Source organism: Mauremys mutica, chromosome 8, assembly GCF_020497125.1.
Source record: "Mauremys mutica isolate MM-2020 ecotype Southern chromosome 8, ASM2049712v1, whole genome shotgun sequence".
NCBI lineage: Eukaryota > Metazoa > Chordata > Testudines > Geoemydidae > Mauremys > Mauremys mutica.
The window spans coordinates 83,522,706-83,542,929 of record NC_059079.1 but is presented as its reverse complement, the minus strand read 5'-3'; the positions used below and the strand labels follow the sequence as shown (position 1 = coordinate 83,542,929).

Here is a 20,224-nt window from a genome sequence, read left to right as displayed (position 1 = left end):
GAATCCTGCACAGCCACTGCTCCCCTCCGTGAGTGAGTGCACAGGGAGAGGGCAGAGAAGGGCAGGGAGGAGAGTAGTTGAAGTCATAATTACTTCTTTCCTCCCTTCAAATTCCATTTAGCAGAGCTGGGTGCTTGCTGTGCAATACAGCATCTCTTGGAAAGAGCCAGTGCAGTGTAATTTCTCCACCTGAGCCTTCAATGCAAAAGGGGAGCTCGGGAGGAATTGTGCTTCAGAGGGGTATTTCTGAGGCATAGTTCTTCATGGGGCAGTGCATCTTCATCACAACCTAGGTCACAAATAGCTTTTGGATGTTTCAAGAGGCAGCTGTTGTTATCCCGTCCCACATATTTTGGGAAGAGCTGCATCTGCTCTACCATCTTTTCAAATTTGTTAACATTAAAGAGAAGAAAGAGGAGGAACAACCAGTTTGACCATGCATTTGATCTCATCCATCACTTCAACAGAATGAAATACATGTCAACTCTACACAGCTATTCTGCTGGCAACCGTACCATATGGGATGGGGATAGGGAGGGGGGCATTAGCATTAACCCATTAAAAAAATAGTGGCTCTTTAAGGCAGAGGAAATGGGACACAGACAGAAGTGTCCTGCAGAGTGGAAATCTAGAAACAACCAAGCTCACAAGGAAGCTATAGATTAAGTTTTTTCTGTTGAAGATTAAATTTTCAAAAGAGGGCAACTGTTAGGAAGGGAGAAGTTGGAATAATATCTTGGTGTGAGTGCTTGTGGGTTGGGTGTCCACTTGTAAGGGACAGAATGCAGTAAAGTGGGAACTTGTTTTTTAAGAATCATTAAAGTTTCAAGGAATAGTCCCTATCGGAAGAGTACATCTCCAGGAAGCATACCTTTGTTTGCATTTTTAATTTTTGAATTAAGAGTTTCAAATATAAAAAATCCCTGTTTTTATTTTCACTTTTAATAAATACTGTAACTGAATTATTTCATTTATTTTCATTTCCCAAGAATTAACAAAGCAACAAATGTTGGATTAGCTTTAAAATAATTTGTCCCTTTCCTTTGAGCCAACTAGTGAGAGCCAATCTACCTTTATATATTTTTCTTTTTTCTTTCTTTCAGCAGTGGATGTGCTGTAAAAGTGGTACACTAAAATATCTCTCTTTGAAAGGATCCATACGTATTCCCACTGTGCTCAAAGAACAAAAATTGATTCTCTGTGAACAGTTGTTTTTTTCACATATTATTTTGTTCTCATACATATAAAATACAAAATTACAAATAGCTGGTTTTAAAGCAAAATGGGACTTCATATAAAAGTGCTCTAGGAATGGCGCAATTCTGCTGCATCTGACTCCACAGTGCCCCCAAAGCTGCTGAAGCCATACTGCCTACCAGTCACAGTGGAACGCCCAGTCTGCTCCCTGTACCACTTCTTTTTTATTGGGGATCCCAGACAGCTGCCCACAGTGATGCAATAGAGACATACATGTGGTGGGTGCAGTAGAGCCATGCTAATGGGGAGGCTAAACACCAAGAGTGTGGATACACAGGATGTTTGGAAGGAGATCTCGGTATCTTGGGTGGTTCCCCATTCAAGGGCCAAAGGATTTCACATGTTCGGGGAAGGGGAAGCTAGAACAATTACTACTATTAGTAATTCAGTAACTCCAGAACGTTTCAATTGCAGTGTTTTTCTTTCATCTCTCTTGGTCCTCATCCACTGGTTTTCACACAGAAGGCATGATCTGGCATGGAATTTTAATCATGCTAGAATACTGTTACTACCCTACAAGATCAGGCCAATGTTTAATATAGTGTGGTAGGGCATATCAATGCAGTAATCTACCTGATTCTTCAGTGGAAGGCAACCCCTAAAAAGCAACTACTATATATTTCACCTAACAAAAATTGTGTTCCATGCTCTACATCTTGTGTGTGTGTATATATGTGTGTGTGCGTGCGTGCGTGTGCACATGCGCACTAGTGACCCTTGTGGGTCATTTTTCTGACCCTTTTGGGCAATCATTTTATGCATTTCAGCATGAGATTAGATTACCCCTTCATTTTCTTAGTTTCCATATCTAGAAATGTTTAATAGTCATAAAATTATATAGTTCTTTTCATAAATAAATACATAAGTAAATCTAGCCACAGTATCTCTCTGACCTCTAGAAAATTCTGCTAATTGGCATATGCTACATAAAGAAGAATTTCCTTTTATTGGTTCTAAATGGATTGCCCTTTAATTGATCAAAGTGAATATAAAATAAAAGAAAGGGCACCACATTGCATTAAGGTAAAGAGCATTACTTTTCTTTAAGATTTTGTTATTTATTTATTTTAATTGAATGATACAACATACAGATTCACTCGAGAGATGCTTTAAAGCACAGTGTAAAAGGTTGTCTTAATAAATAAATCTCAGACAAAATGCAACAAAAGGATTTTGTTTTTTTTTAATTTTTAAATTGAATATGTTTGTCAGCAATGTATGACTTGGTGGTTAAAGTTAAGACACCCCACTTAATGTCTTGATGTGTAACAAATACTGTGGAATGAATTATTTTTTGTTGTTGTTTCTACTTTCAGAAGAATATTTTGTCAGCTATAAACGTGCACTGGATCAGTTTTAAATAATTTGTTACTGACTCTTAGAAACAACCAAATTTAGTATACCATATAATATTTTTCTTCCCCCCTTTCCAAGAATTCAGCCAGGAAGGGAAGAAGCTAATCACCAGTAAGAGGACATTATGTGTGTGTCAACTTGTATTCCTTTATATTTTTGTGTGATAATATTAATCATGATGAAATTACTTCAGTGCCCATGTCGATGTAACATATAATTCAGTAGGAATTGTCTTTTAATTTAGCATCAATGCCCACCTGCTTAAAGAACATCCAGATTCAGCATTACTCTTTCTAAGGCTATATTTTAGTACAATAGTACAGTGCATGTTAGAAAATACAATATGTACAGAAGAAAGGTTTTGGATTCATGAAATTGTTAAAAGAATGTCTGCTATAGTACTTTCTGCAACTTGCTGGAAACATAAAATGTGTTTCATCATAGAATTATAGAATATTAAGGTTGGAAGAGACCTCAGGAGGTCATCTGGTCCAATCCCCTGCTCAAAGCAGGACCAAAACCAACTAAATCATCCCAGCCAAGGCTCTGTCAAGCCGGGCCTTAAAAACCTCTAAGGATGGAGATTCCACCACCTCCCTAGGTAACCCATTCTAGTACTTCACGATCCTCCTAGTGAAATAACGTTTCCTAATATCCAACCTAGACGTCTCCCACTGCAAGTTGAGACCATTGCTCCTTGCTCTGTCAGCTGCCACCACTGAGAACAGCCTAGCTCCATCCTCTCTGGAACCCCCCTTCAGGTAGTTTTGAAGGCTGCTATCAAATCCTCCCTCACTCTTCTCTTCTGCAGACTAAATAATCCCAGTTCCCTCAGCCACTCCTCGTAAATCATGTGCCCCAGCCCCCTAATCATTTTTGTTGCCCTCTGCTGGACTCTCTCCAATTTGTCCACATCCCTTCTGTAGTGGGGGAACCAAAATTGGATGCAATACTCCAGGTGTGGCCTCACCAGTGCCGAATAGAGGGGAATAATCACTTCCCTCGATCTGCTGGCAATGCTCCTACTAATACATCCCAATATGCAGTTGGCCTTCTTAGCAACAAGGGCACACTGCTGACTTATAGCCAGCTTCTCATCCACTGTAATCCCAGTCGGTCCCCAGCCTGTAGCAGTGCATGGGATTCTTCCTTCCTAAGTGCAGGACTCTGCACTTGTTGAAACTCATCAGATTTCTTTTGGCCCAATCTTCCAATTTGTCTAGGTCATTCTGGACCCTATCCCTATGCTCCAGTTTATCTATCTCGCCCCCATCTTAGTGTCATGTGCGAACTTGCAATTAATCCCCTCATCCAGATCATTAATAAAGATGTTGAACAAAACTGGCCCCAGGACCAACACCTGGGGCACTCCGCTTGATACCGGCTGCCAACTAGACATCTGTAAAAGAGTGTTCAACATTTTCACCAGAGTACAAAAAATCCTCCTATTTTTAAACTCCTTTCCCCTACCTGTGGCAGACAGATATTTTCAACATTTGTTATATTTATATTGTTCCTTTTTCCCAACACTTGCAAAAGACGCTATGACTTGAATTTAAAAACCTGTCCGCCACACTACACAGATCAAGTACACATGGACTGCTGTGAGGTAGGGGAGATCATTTTACAGATGAGGGCCTCAGGCACAGTGACTAGGGAGCTTGTTACACAGTGCAGCAATGTGCACTACGGGGGTGTGATTTCTGAAGTGCACTAATGTGATGCACACTAATAGGTCTGTGTAATATTGTTGGTACTATATTAAAGCACACTGGGGGACGTTTAGTGCGTACCAGCAGGGTTTACACCGACCAGTAAGAGTGCTTTAGAAATCACACCACTGGTGTGCACATTACCGCACCATATAGACAAGCACGAAGTAACATTCCCAAAGTTACACAGGAAGTCCGTAACCCAGCAGGGAATTGAACACAGATCACCCAAGTCCCAAGATACAGACCAAACAACTGGACTGTCCTTCCCTTCTCTTGTTTTAGCATGCAAAACTGCAAATGCAAATCATGAGATTATCCAACTCATTAACTGTATTTGATTCATCACTGCAGTAAAAGCAGAAAAAATTACCCCTAGTACACTCTTTACACTACTCTCCTTGCTACTGTGGAAGTATATGGCTAAACATAGAATCCCTGCAAGCTAGTGAATCCCTGCCAACATGCCCCTCCTTCCCTAAATCAAGGATCTGGTGGAATTAATTTTAAACATTTCGTTTTCTTCAACGAAAAGTCTTGTGATTTATTAGTTCGTTTAAAACCCATTAAATGTTTTCTTGATTTGATTAAATCACACCATTTTAAAGGTTAATCAGTGTCGTTTTAAAAAATCCTAAAAGGTGTAGTGTCTCTTTTTTACCTAGAAATATTATGATTGAAAAATAAAATTTCTGTAAATTATCCAACATCACGTTAGAGAGCCTAATGCCTTGTAGCAGACTGACTTCTTGGTCCCAGCTGTATCTTGTCAAAACCAACAAACACCATTTTAACTTAGTTTGCTGCTAGGCTTAAGGAATGGAGACTAATTATTTTCTAGCTCTTGAACTTTGTCTTATGAAGGCTAAGAAAGAGCTATTGGCTCTATCTGTGTGTAGGATTCATTTTTTAATTGGAAGAGACTTTAAGTGTGAATTAAAAGTCTTCTGTTTAGAAATATGTACATAAAATGGCCACAATGAAAATAGTTTTTTTCTACAAATGGTTTACAAGTTGAACCTGTTCATTTTGTTTTTTCTCTGAGTAGCCCCTAGTAAATATGTATTTTTAGGACCCAATTGTCAGGGATACTGACCAGCCACATATCTAGTCACAGCTTTCATTGGCTTTAGGTGCTCAGTTCATTTGAAAATCAGATTACTAACATACTTAGAGTTAGAATCTGGTGCAGTTCCACTGTGAGTGAATGGGGTAGGAAACCCGCACATCCTGGATCTGATCAAACTTCCATTAAAGTCAGTGGAAAGATGCCCAGTGATTTCAGTAGGGGTTGGGTCAGGTCCTCTTTGCACGTTGTAAAGCCCAGTTCCATAAAAGCTCCATCCGTTCAGTGGGTAAGAGGGACGAGGTCAGAAGGAACAAGGGTGGTGTACAAAGCAGAAGAGGCAATGGGGGTGACTTAGCTGCCAATCTGTGGCATTGGGGAAGGATTCCACCTCCTGCAAACCTTGAATATCCCACTAGTTACTCAGACTAGTGAATTGGGACTGGCTCTTAGAGTGAAGGAGAATGTGGGCTGGATTTTGTAGGGATTGCTGGATTTAAGAACACCAAACTCATTTCAGTCAGAATCTTGAATTTATTTTTTAACATAGTCCATGCATTTCAAAGCTACTTAATGGATTAAATTGTCATTTATTCCTCTTTTTATACAAAAACTGCCTTAAATTATGAATCCTCAGATAAGCACTGGTTTTCTGTTAGGATGTGATTTATAGCTGATATACTCTAGTCTAATTAAAGATTTAAAAAAATCTGTAAAAGAATACAAAGGATAACATTATTCTATAGTTCAAATAATCATGTAAAAACTTTAAAAAGGTCTTTAGTCAGTTCTGCCCTTATTTATTCACCATTTGGATGAGGCTGTACTTGCCTGAGGTTTAGGTAGTAGTGCCTGATTTGTCAGGCCGAGTTCCTTGATAAGGTGGCTGCCTTAGGGTCTGATCCAAAATCTGTTGAAGTCATTGGACAGATTCCATTTGACTTCAGTGGGCTTGGATCAGGCCTAAAAGGCCCAGTCCTGTAAACCCTTAAGGTTATTTTGAGGTGAATAGCCCCATTAAGTTCAGAATAAATGGACATTTCACTTTTCTGGAAAATTGACTCCTTCAAACAAGATAAGTACTACCTCTGAACAGGTATAACATTAATACGCTATCTTACTGTGAGACTGGGATGTTACTTGTAAAGACTTTTAGTAGCAATATGCATTGGACTTGCAAGACTGACTTGTGGTTTTTTGTTTTTTTTTAAGTTGTAAGAGAAAGATCTGTGTGTTTTGGAAAAGGCCTCAGTTTCTTAGCCTGTATCAGTTTTTGACAGATGATGAGACAAGGTTGGCTAGATTTATACAGTGCTCTGTTCTTACATGCTTAGAATTATCATTGGCTTCAAAAGATGCCTTTCCCCGTCCTCTAATTTTAGATCTGATTTTTGTTCGAGCTCAGCTACATTGGGAATGAAAATATATATTTAAAATGGACACGTGAGTTAAAAAAAAGGAAAAATGTTTTTATTTAAAAACACCTGGGTTTATCATCCATCCATCCATCCATCCATCCAAACAACCAACCAGCCAACAAAAGAGCCTTTCTCCAGACCTCATAACGGTAAGTTCTAATAATATTTTTAAAGCAGATTAGAAATAAGCTTCTGACAGTGACCTTCCCCAGATGACCTTGTGGTTTGTTGCCTTTCAAATGGGCACTGCATCATCAAAGCAATGTCTCTCTGTTTAACATGGTGTACACGAACTGGTATTGTATCTTTATCTGTATTTCATCACTGAAGAGGGAACTAAGACAGAACAGCACACTGTACAGAGTCTGCCTGCTTTGTGTAAAACACATTTGGAGAGCAGTTTCACTCAGATAATGATATGCTCAATGACATTGCAGCAGACAGAGGTAGAACAGAAGAATTCAGTAAGAGGAATTTAAAAACCTTATTTTAGATTAATTTAATTTGAACTAATGGATAATTATTTGGCTATGATTCCCTTGTTTACAAAGTAATTATAGTTTAAAATCTGTTTGGGTTAGCATTTAGCTTTTCTCCATCCAAGGGGATCATAACATTGATAGAGTGTCTATCAGCCAGTTCTTATGAGCTAAAGTAATTAAAAATATATCTTTACTATTCTGTGTATGATAGTAACCTATAATAAATTTGAAATGAGTTGTTCAAACATAGAGTATCAAAGCAGCGCGCTTCTGTTTCTTTGCATATAGAGAATAAAGTCAAACCTGCTTAGTTTTACAAGGTTTAATTGAATTGAGGGCTTCTGAAATGACATAAATTATGAGACTGATGCATGAGTGGTTTAGTTACTATATAAAAAAAAGTCTCGACACTAAAATTTTTAACAGTATGACACAAACATTAAAGTGGCCTTCAACAATGACTTGGGGATTAGAACTGTGGATACTGAGAATTAAAGGCTTTTAAGGGAATAATCTTTCTATTTTGATTATTGCCAACCACTACTGATATATTTGATTTAGTTAGGAAATGCCTGTTATTTTAACTGTGTACCATCTAATAGCTTTCATTGTTATTCCATTATAAAAAGAATGTCTATGAATTAATGTTTGAGTGTTTGCTTTTTTTTTTCTTGGTTGGTTGTAATGACAGTGTGAAATAAAACAAACATACAAAAGTAATTATTATTCTGATTCAGTCATTTCAAGCTTTGGCATTAACACACTGCTTAGATTTCAGCTGATGAAGATTTGTATTCTAGTACCTTTGATCAATGTAAACTGTCTTCAGTGACTTTAGAAAAAAATTACAATAAGGTGGTGGGAGGGAAGACTGGCAAACTATATAATTGTGTAGTAACTGTTGACCTTGTGATTATACTCTAAGTACCTGTAGTGACAGGGTAAATTCATAATTGTTTTTGTCTTGCAAGCTTCTGTAATACCATGAAATCCTAACGTCTGTAAGCTTACATAATAATTATTTTAGAATAGCTTTTTGTGTAATATAAAGCTGTATAACGTGAAAAATGTCAGGATATTGTGTGTATGTTTGTGTATGTGCGCATCCACACATACAACTCTATATATCTGTATGTGTGCATGTGCACGCATATATACACGTTTAGTCTTGTGGAAAATAGAGTTATTTTTAAGAATTACTTTCCACTCTTCCACCTGGAAAAACACGTAATTCCTGTGCATCAAAACTGAGTAAAAGTTTGAATTCCAGTTGTGTGTTTTTTGTAGATGCTCTATGGGAGGGGTGAATAAAATGTCCCCAAAGTCACTATAAATTATTGAATATCTTACAACTTCTGTGGCACTCCAGAGAAATAGTTCAAAGAAAAGACATCACGGCTTAAGTAATTCCCACTCAGAGAGGCCAGCCTTATGAAATTAAGTGCTTCCTTAAACACAGACTCATAATATTCGTTTGGAATTATTTTATTGCCTGGGGCATAAAAGCAACTGGGATCATCCTAAAATGCTTAGAAAAATGAAATAGAAACACTGAAAATCTGCTGACTGTCTAACTGAAATACTGCGACATAGAGTAACATTTTCAGAAGTGCCTCAGTATGTAAATATTTGAACCAGTCATGTACTACCCTCCCCACAATCTCCTGCTCCTTGAATGACCTGTACACTGGAGTCTCATGAGATTTGTTTGATATCTCCCTTCTGTACCTTGCCATTTAGAAAAGTGAATACTGAACACACTCTACATTTTGCTGGTAATTAGCAAGTAATATACCCACGAAAGGCTGATATTTTGAAGTTATATAGTTTTGATAAGTCTGAAAGAGATGCTGTTGTATTATCCTTCCTTTTTGTGTGTTCTGATTGTTAAAATAAAACAAGTAGGGTATTTGTTAGACTGAAGCAAAAACAAATTTTAAATGTCTGACTGTGGAGATGGGTGTGTCCCTGTGTCTTAGTCAGTCCCACTGCAGCAAGGAGTAGTTTTAACTCAAATGATTTCTGCAACTTAGTTTCATTCATAAATAAATAAATCAAGCAAATTTTCTTCTCCGGGTCTCCAGTAGTTCTCCTTGGTGGTGTGATTACCTCCTTTTTTAGGTAGAACTTTTGTGCTCTACTGTGAGTACAGGATATATAGTATTCTGGGGATGCATAAGCCACAGAGAGCTGGGTATCATGGGGTATGTCTACATTGCTACCTAAGCCCAGGCTAAAGCCTAATCCCACAACGCGTCTAAACTGCAATTGCACTAACCCAGGGCTTGGATTCAGGAGCAAGCAGGGCTGGAGGGCGTGAGTTTGAGTTAAGCCATTTCTGAGCCCTATTGCTTTGCAGTGTAGACACAGCCCCACTTGACTTGGGTCGTGGGAATCAGCCGGAAGTATCCCACAGTTCCATGCGACAACTTTCTTGGCCCTGTCTATCCCAACAATCCACTCTATTAAAAATGGAAGTCACACGCCCTTTGTGAACAACAGCTTAGGTAAGCGTTAACACATTCTCTTCTGATCACCGATCTGCAAGCACACTATTGGAGAGCCTCCTGGATTTCCAATGGAGAGCGAACCAATCAAGCCATTTGCAAAGCGTGCTGCTTCCTGGTAACATGCAGTGTGGGCAGTAAAGTTTTCCCACAGTGCACCATGGCCCTACGGCTAGAATGGCCACATCTTGGGGGAGGGGAGCTGTAGGGATTCTGGGATATGGTTACTTTTACTCAGGTCAGTGCAATGCAGTGTGGACACCAGAGCCCTGGGTTTGAGCATGAGGTAGAAAAGCCTTAACATAGGGTTAAAGTTCAATGTAGATGCTCAAACCCAGAGTTCCCTAACATGGGTCAGCTGACTTGAGTCCCACTAACCCTGAGCTTACACTGCAATATACACATACCCTGGGATTCAAACCTGCCCATCCTGTACTTAGGAAGAATGAGCTGGTGTGCTAGAGGAGAAAGTAACCAAACTGCTGAGCTTCACAATCTGCAAGAGTCGATCTGCTTGGAAGATTTTGGTGGGAATCTTCTGTAAACTAGTTCCATGGTTTCTGAGCAGCCTTGCACTATATTCCCAGTTCTTCCCTCTTTTTCCTGATGGTGACATGCAGAGAATGGTACTTACTGCAATCCCAGGGCTGTAGTGATCTCACTATGTGGTAGTTCCCAGAGGAGGGGATAGAAGAGCAATCTCCATTCAGCAAAACTATGAGTGGCGACGACTGTTGTAGTGAGGGGCTACCCAAAAGAAGCCAGGGTTCCTTCTTTCTCTCTTCCCTACGATTGCTCCTGTATAGGAGGCAGCCAGGAATTGTCCAGGAGTTTTCTCTTCGAGCTGCGAGACCTATTTTAATGTTGGCCCCTGCTGGGGTTCTAGGAGCCCTTGAGCATGCTTGGGTGGGCAGTCGTGTTCTCCACTTTTGGAGAGGAAAGGGCTTGGTTGGCTACATAAAGTATTATATGGAGCCCTCTGAAGTGTGGATGGATAAGAAAACAGCAGCAGCTTTCATCACTGTGTAGCTTAACATGATTGTGGCTGGAGCTTCCATGGGCTGTGAGATAGTTTCAGCCAGCATAGAACTTTAAATTGTTTGGGGGCCTATCCTGCTGCTGTTGGAGCAAGTGACAGGGTGACCATTGATCTCCAATGGGTGCAGGATCAGGTCCCTGTTGTGATTCTTCCTTTGGAAAGAGCCTATTTTGCTTTTTGTTTGTTTTTCTTTCTTACCTGTGGAGCATAAATTGTTGATGGAACAAAATTAACTTCTTTATAAATATCTTGTGAAGAATGAAAGTTTCATTTATCCATTGAGCTAATAGTTAATAATGGTTCTCTTTGCGAAAAAAATAAAAATGTGAATATGGGCATTTAATAGTGTTAACTTTTACGATTACACACTAACCAGAAATGTGTTCAGTACCTATGTTTTACTTGTTCCCTGAACTTTTACAGTTAATGATATTCAGCCTGCAAAAAGGATTGAAATATCAACATCGTATCTAAAGACAAATTTACATTTTGCTCCCAACACTGTAATTTAATGAAAGTTTTATAGCGTTATGGGTACTTAATTATGCTAGAGGCAGAGCTGAAATTTAATATTGTTCCACATGCAGAGAAGATTTAGTAGGATTTTCTTTTTAAAAGTCCTTTAAAAGTCCATTGTATTCAGGATGCACCATGGTATGCTGTGTTTAAAAAAAAATTAGAATAACCCAAAATTGCTGGAATAAATTTTCATTTTAGTTATATAGTAGGGACTATGATAATTCATGTCTTTCAGTTTAATGCACTTTGAGCAGCAGATTGCTGTATTACATGGCTCTACAGTGCTGATCAATATAGCATTGACAATCTTTAGTATTTAAACCTTAACAATCTAAATATGAACAAACACAATAGCACACTGCATGAAATACTCTACATGCCTATCTGAAGCAGAAATCAAGATTGCAATCTTAAAATTATTTTAGATTACACCTGTACTTTCTCCCATAATGGTTTGTCTATAACACAATAGAATTTGCATTTTAACGTCTAACTTACTGTGTTTTTTGTAATGCACGATCGTGTACTGTGTTATTACTTTGAAATGTCACTTTTCCAATGTTCAGTCACTACATCTTCTAACTTATACATTACTGCCAACTTAGTGGAGTGGCAGACATGGGTCAAAGATGTAACAGCCAGTTACAGGAGAATAATAAGCAATCTAAATGATGCAATTTACTGTTGATTCACAAAGTGTATTACAATTAACTTTATATGATGGATGGATGTTGCCTAATGGCACAAAAATCTGCATTACTGTTCTTAGAGTATAATTACTTTGGGCCTAACTGGAGAGGAATATAAACTCAAGTTTTAGGGCATAAGCCAACCTCTAGTTGATGAGATCAAGCTATTTTCTTTGTAGGCAAGTTATTGCACAGCTGCTTACTGCAGGTTTTCTTGTACTTTTTGCTGTATATACTTGTTTTGGCCAGTGTTGGATGCAGGGTATAGGAGTAGATGGCCCAATGGCTTGATCCAGTCTGGACATTCTTGTGTTCCTGTGTAGGTGCTGAGAGCATACAGCTCCCACTGAGTTCAGCTGAGGTTTTGGGTAACCAGTACTCCTGAAATCTGGGCCCTTTGCATCTATAGGATATTACTGAAGAAACGTTTCAAACAACATCTGCTGTCTGATTTATTGAGGATACTTCTGGACTAGTCTGATCCAAAGTCCTTTTAACTAGGGACCAAACTTGCAAGTTTCTGGGTTGTCTTTTGTTTGCTCTTCAAAATGGAAAAAAAGTGAAGGTTCATACTGAATGGGCTTAAAGAGGGAAAACATCTGTTGTAGTTGTTAGCAGATTGCTAGTTTTTGGCTGAGTTCAGCTATGAGTGATCTTGTAGTTAAAAGTCTATATTGTAGTCAAGTATAAATTATTATACAGTGTTTTGTAAGATACACAGATAATTATCATAGGCACAAATTCATAACATAGTTTTTAAAAGGTAACAGAACTGTTTAGTTTTTCACTGCATGTTGCATTCTGTTATAATAGTATGATAATTTGAATCCTTTGGTAAACAGTCTATTGCCTCAGCTTATCAGAAGCTGAAGTCCATTACTTGTGTCCAGTACTTAACAGTGAAAATAGCAGTCTGAAACAGAATGGAGATGATGATCTCTCAATTGAATAACCCACTCACTCTTTTAAAGGCTAGTTACTTTTTGCACACTTCTGATTGGGGATACAAATAAAAAAAGTCCTCCATTAAATGTGTTTACTCTTGCTCCAAAACAGAAATTGTAGACCATGTGTTTCAATTAAAAGGAGCCCTGCAGCAAAATGTGTTATTCACAGGTAGAGGCTGAGTGTATCATTATCTTGTAGGAACAGCAGTCAAGATAATGAACAGCTAAGGACAATGGACAATGGAAAGTGAAGTATGTCATGTCATGAACTGTCAATAAAATCTGAGCACTCTTAGCATTAGAAGATTGTATAAAATTGCAGGGAAATTTTAGGTGGAAAAAGAGAAGACATTTGTCTGATGAAAGTAGTAATTGTAAGTATGATTTTAATGTTTTGCCATCATTAACAAAAGCCTTACGGCAGCTGTTTTAGTGTTTAATTCCTTCTTGTGTTTGAGACAAGTAAAGTTTTCTGACTTGTATCACATTTTGTAAGAGAAAACAAAAATAACTTGAGGGATTTGAGATCTGTGGGTTTCTCCCCCTCTTTCCTCTCGGCATATCCCTTACGGAAAAGCTTTAATCTGAATTATGTTGTATTGAGTTTGGAACTCAACAACAGTGTTACACACATGATTTGCATCCTTGTGAATATTGCACTGAGAATTGCTCCAAAGTCATAAAAAGATAGGCATTTATCTGAGAGCAGAACTGCAGAGCCAATGGATGAAGGAAGGATAGCAGCAGAAAGAGAGAGAGAGGTACTACTGATGGCATTAGGATAGAAAGAGAGAAAGGAGGGAGGTATAGGCAGCAATTTATTTTGCAAGCCAAGAAGATGTTATTTAGAAAACGAATCTGGAGAAGTAGAGAAATTAGAGAAAAAGGTAATAAAATAATAGATTCTAGACTTTAATTACTCTGTAGAAAATTCAGCTAAAAATATCCTGAGAATACCTGTTTTAAGAATGCTGATCTTTATTATTACTATATATTCTTTAGATTGCAAAAGTACCCACAGTGTGCATGGAGCTTTGCCAAACAGAAATGAAGACACAGTTCCACTTTAAAGAAGCATAATTTTTTTTAAAATATCTATTTTTCTCCCAAGTTGCCAATAATCTTTAAAAACACTACTGGCATGTAGACAATGTAAAGTTATTAATATATTTTGAAAAAAAATTACACATAAGTTCAGCATGTACTATGGATCCTGTGTCAGTGGAACTAGAAAGTAGAAAAGAAAATAACTTTTCTAAATCCACATGAGTCTCTGATTTTATACACATACATACATAGACATGACATATGACAGATGCATTAGTGAAAGTACAATTTGATAGTGCCACTTATTTTTTTCTGTTTTACCTATTCCCAAGTAAAGTATGAAAGCAGAAAAATAAATAATTATTTGTCTATTTCTAATTATCTCAAGATAACCATAAATGGTGATTTTATGTTTGGATTGTTTGTATGACTATAAAGTGGTCTACTTTAAAAAAATGTTACACAACATCAGAGATTCTGTAGTAATCTCCTATTCTAACTGTAAGGAAAAACAGAGGTATCCTATCGTTAACTTTTTAAATATCACTGTATTTTAGCTAAATATTTCATGTCTGATTTTTTTGTATTATGCTGGTGTGATTATCTTTATTTTAATAGATTTCAGAGTAGCAGCCGTGTTAAGTCTGTATCCTCAAAAAGAACAGGAGTACTTGTGGCACCTTATTTTAATAGTTACACTTGTGTAAAACTGGTGGAGAACCAGCCCCAATAACTTTTAAATAACCTCTTTGGAAAAAGATGGCTATTTCAGTATAATAGAAGTTACTCTAACACAGAGTAGATGAATGCTTGGCACCATACCTATCACTCTTGAAATGCCTTGAGAAATAAATAGTGGCATGGCACCTTTTCAATGTGTTTTGTAGACTTGATGATTTAACTCTGCATTCTCCTGAAGGGGGCAACAAATAAACAAACAAAAACCCTACTTGCTGACCTCCTCAAAAACTGACAAGGACTATTCAGCTGCTTTATAACTATGGGTAAAATTTTCAAAAGCACCTAAGTGACTCGGGAAGCTAAGACTCATTTTCAAAAGTGAATGAGGGCCAAATTTCCAAAGGTATTTATACATCTAAAGATGCAGATACAGATTTCAATGGGAATTAGGCTCCACTTTGCTTGGATGCTTTTGAAAATCCAACTAGGAAGATATCTGCATGTTTATGGTCCTATGTGCTCAAATCACTTTGTAAATGGGTCTTAGGCTTTATATGTATAATAATATATTCCTAATTGGAAATTTGGCCCTCATTCACTTTTGAAAATGAGATTTAGGTTCTCAAGTCACTTAGGTGCTTTTGAACATTTTATCTATATATATTTTATTAGCAACTCAGGAGAGGAGTTAAATTAAAGTTCGGCTCTTTTTTGATTGCTTGATTTCTCCCTCATGGGTATATATCTTGTCAAGTCCCTGTATCAGACATTTTCAGTTTCTACTAATTTAACCCTGTTAGAGACCTGTGCTGCTATGGGAAGAAAAATGCCTTGTAATGAGAACAGCTGCTCCCCTTCTCCTTTGCCATTGGTGAATGATCTGCATAGTTTCGTTCTTTGATTATTCAGTCAGCAACAGCCTTTTCAGCTTTACATTTTCATTTTAGTCCATAATAATACTTAGAGCTCATAAACTGTAAAGCCCTTTACAGACATTAACTAATTAATCCTTTCAACATTCCCAGTACAATAATTTTTTATCCCCATTTTACAGATGAGGCGTTTGAGGCAAAAAAGTTTAATGGTGATAAAGCTTTTGGGAAGGAAGAGCACTATGCTAGTGATAAGTGTCAAAGATGCGATTAGAAATTAGGTGTTCTTGGCTCGCAGTTCTGGTCTGAACCATGAAAACCAATTCATATCCTCTCTTTCTTAGTTTAACATTTTTCTTGTTTTTTAAAGTCTGAAAAATATCCCTTATGCCATTTTGCAGTTATTTTTTTTAAAGAAAATTATTCAGTTTCTTTCAGTGAGAAAAACAATTGCAGGTATCAAGGTGCACATACACAGACCTTCAGACTCAAAGTACCCTTCATGACACCCATTCAATTGGCAGCTTGAGACTTGAACTCCTCACATTTCTGTTAAAAGATGGCCTCGAATTTATTTTGTGGTACAAATGTTGCTCATGTAAATAGTAAGACAGCAGCAAGGGGCAAGTATATGATCAATTTCTAGTTTTCATGTGTTATTACATGTCATTACTGGTGGCCCTACTACAGCCTTAGTTCTATTGGTGGTCCATATTCTGTCTTCTGCCAGGTGGCAACAAAGATAGCAATGTGGTTGTTTGGGCCCCTGACCTGTAGACGGAAGGAAACAGTGGCACCACTGCATTCTCTTCTCTAGCCCCATAGTAATGCTCCCAGTTCCAAGATGGCAGGTCATGGGGGTGAGAAAGAAGAGGAGGTGGGGACCAATATTCTGTATGGTGTGGTTCACATGGGTCCAAGCAGAAATCCATTCAGATGCTATTGCTGCTTCAACCAACAGGAATATTCTGTGGCTGTAACCCCTCTTGCTCCAAACCACCTGCAGTGAATGCCTGGCAACAAAACTTCTGAGGAATCATGGTGATATGTGGTTGATGGGAGCCAAGGAAAGTGTGGCTCTTCCATTTGAGAGTGTTCCTAGATCTGCAGGCTTAGGAGGTAGAACTTTCTGCCAGTTTCATTGTGGTCAACCTCCCTTACCACCAACCAGCTGGATGATCTGGAGGAACCTCTGAGCTCAGAGCCCTAGGAAGTGGTGTCTAGAGTTAGCATGTGTCCGACTCTAATAAATTGCCTACAATCTTTACGTTATGTCTAACAAGGTCAGCTTTTCCCAGATAAAATATTTTGTTGGTATGTTCTATATGATGTTCTAACCCCTAACTACATATCTGTCTTCTTCAAATTATGAGCTTCTCAGAGCAGGTACCATATTTTCTTGAATATTTGGAAGATAGCACTTCATCGACAATACCATAAATAAATAATAATAAATTAAGGATACAAGGCATATAGACTCCATGTTAGAGTTATTGCAAAGCTATTGTCCTGGAGAATAATTCATGTTTCCTTCAAGTGTTCAAGTTTTTCTTTTAAGACACAAGATTTAGGGGAAGGATAATTATGGTTTTGAAATTTAAAAAAAAAAAGTATTGAATTTCTTTGTAGAATTCTGATTTCCTGAAAGAATACCCTGTGCCCTATTGTAACTAACTTTCATATTGTTTAATAAAATACGGAAGAGAGTATATTGTACAGAGAAAATGAGACATCTGTATCATTATGGCTGAGCCATGGGACCAGCAGATGGCACTTGAACTTGAAAATAAGAGTGGTGCCAAAAGCTAAACTCTAAATACACTTAAATTGCATATCTTTGCTTAAAAATTGAATATTTCAGGAGAAAATGCTGATGACATTGAAGTAGGCAAGTGGCACTTATTTGTTCACACTCTAATTGAGTCCTTTATTGAAGTTGTCTTCTACAAAATGAACAACTACGGCTATGATCCTTCAGACCTCTATAGAATATGGGATTGAAAGGAAAAGCTCTAGTCTTAATGGGATTTAAGGTATAATTTGCTGAAAGGAACTGCTCTTTTGTAGTGACCTTGCAGTTAGTTAAAATTGAGCATAATAATATCCACCGAAGTCTGCCTTTAAACACTTCTTCTGAAATAGTACAGGTACTTCTGATATTTTTTTTTATCAATTTATTTTTTAATCATGACGTGGATTTCTTATTTCAATTAAAAAGAAATTGAGCTTAGAGAACATCCCAACTTGTTAATAGATTTTTTTTGAATGATTGTGTAAATGACATATTGACATATAACCAAATAATGCTCTGTTTCCCTTTTAAATTTGCAGAGATACTGTTATCTTGTAATACAGTACTAACATATGATTATATCTGCCATGAATGCAGTTAACAGTAGATGACAAATTTTATTAAGTTATTATGGGCCTCAATCTCTTCTCACTTACACTGATGAAAATCAGGAGTAGCTGCTTTGAAATAAAAAAATTGCCTCTGGTGTAAAACTGGTGTAAGTTGGAAGAATCAAGCCTGATGTGTATTAATATAACAAATTATATTACAGGATATTTAAATGCTGCTTCCCACAGTGAACAGCTGGATACCATTTTTAGCCTTCCTATTGAATGCAGAGCCACCTTTCCATTTACAAATTAAGGAACTGAACAATGTGCTTTTGGTATTGGCTTTTAGTGTGTTACCCCTCATATAAAATATATTAAAATGTGCCTTCATTGCTAGTAAGGAAAGCAACAATGATAACAAATTCTTTCATATAAAAACACAAATTATATTAATTATTTAGGTCAAGGCTGTTTCATTCACAAAGTGTGAAGCTAGATGCAGTTTAAGCTGAAGAAATGAAACTGCTCTGTCCATGTGGCTGAATTGCTTCCAGCCTAACTCCTGGGTTCCCCGTTTACCACTGGTGACCTGTCCATTACAGTCCTTCCGGGGAACATTTGCACTCTTGATTCTAGTTCCACTGATCATGATACAAAGAGAGTTAGTTAGTAATCTTCCCTGACTAAGGAGTAGCATGCTGTTGAGAGTTATCAGAGGGTATGTCTACACTGCAATTAAAAATCCTTGATTGGCCTATGCCTGCTGACTCAGGCTCATGGGACTGGAGCTAAGGGGCTGCTTAATTGCAATATATTTGTTCAGGCTTGGGCTGCAGCCTGTGGTCTAGGACTCTGTGAGGTGGAAGTGTCCTGGAGCTTGGGCTGTAGCCAGAGAGTGAATGTCTACACTGCAATTAAACAGCCCCTTATCCCAGTCCCGTGAGTCTGAGTCAGCTGGCATGGGCCAATCGAGGGTTTTGAATTACAGTGTAGATATACCCTGAGAGTCACAGTGTTATCCCAGTTCCCCCTTGTGGCAGGAGTCAAGTCACCGTCTACTGGTCTGGCTCTACCAGTGGCAGATTACTTTTCCTACCTCACTAGCCAGCCAGGGCTCTTTCTACTCCCGAGCCCATCTCTTCCTCTTCTAGCTCCCCTCTCTCCCAGAGAGGGAGTAGCAGCTCTGCACTGTGTTCTCTCCCCCCAGCTATGCTGATAACTAATGTGGCTACCTGGCACAGAGTAGGAAGGAGATACCTAACATCTCTTTATTCCCCGTTGCAGGCTCCTGACAATCTTGCCTTTAATAAATGAATTAATTGTAGAGTTCTGTTTTAAAAACAGATATTTGAGGACTGCATATAAAGATTGTGAGAAGATAATGAATTGAACTCTGAGTAATCTTGGTTTTATAAAATAAAAATAGTAAGCTAATACGTATTATGCATGACACAAATGCAACACAACAAACGACAATAAAGTTTGTTACTTTCTAGGTATATAACTGTATTTAATTCATTTACCTTTAAGGTACTGCACACTAAGGAGCAAATATTATAGAATATCACAGAACAAACATTACCATTTTAACAAGTATAGTTTCTACATAATTATAATAGCCTACATGTGAACATTTGCATTTCTGATAAGAGCAAATGGTGCAAAAATCAGAGCCTTGAGCATAGATCTGTGAGACTAAAATGCTGATGACAGTCTGTCACCAGCATTTTATTCTAAGGATTCTTCAGAAATAGAATAATTCTGTATAAATTATTTAGAAAACTTATAATCAGCGCACATTAGGTCAGATTTTCAAATGCAGGTGCATGTAATAGCATGCAGACAGTTGTACATTTTGAAGTTTAGTGAACAAATGCACAATGTGCACATGAAAATTGGATATTTACCCTAGCACATGGTTGTCTTACCAGCAGCTGCAGTATCCGAATCTGGCCCATGCAATTCTTTTCTGGAATAAGGTGATATAAAATGTGTTTATCAAAAGACCATAGATTTTCTATACCCTGAAATTTAGAGTATAATTGCTTTTAGGTAACTCTGACCTTTGGAAATGCCTGGACTTTCTATCTATGACTCCCTTAAGTTAATGAAGGCTACCTTGTCAAAAGGAGCAGTGTCGGTGTCCTCATTGGTTGCACTTCTGGCCAGGCCTGTGTGTGAGTATTTGAACTATTCTAATTAGGTGTGAGAATCTAAAGTTTAAAGATACTTATCCTCATTTAGGGCCTGATCCAAAGCTCAGTGAAATCAACAGGCGCTTTGAGTCAA

The 20,224-nt window shown here is 37.8% G+C and overlaps 1 protein-coding gene across 1 annotated transcript in view; it reads left to right on the top strand.

Moving 5' to 3' along the window:
- The first annotated feature begins 6,838 nt into the window (after positions 1-6,838).
- Positions 6,839-20,224, top strand: part of TENM2 (teneurin transmembrane protein 2) — a 966,597-nt gene continuing 953,211 nt past the window's right edge. Inside the window, exons 1-2 of the mRNA XM_045027903.1 lie at positions 6,839-6,958; positions 13,192-13,244. The gene's annotated coding sequence lies outside the window, so the exon portion shown is untranslated. The remainder of the gene's footprint in view (positions 6,959-13,191; positions 13,245-20,224) is intronic.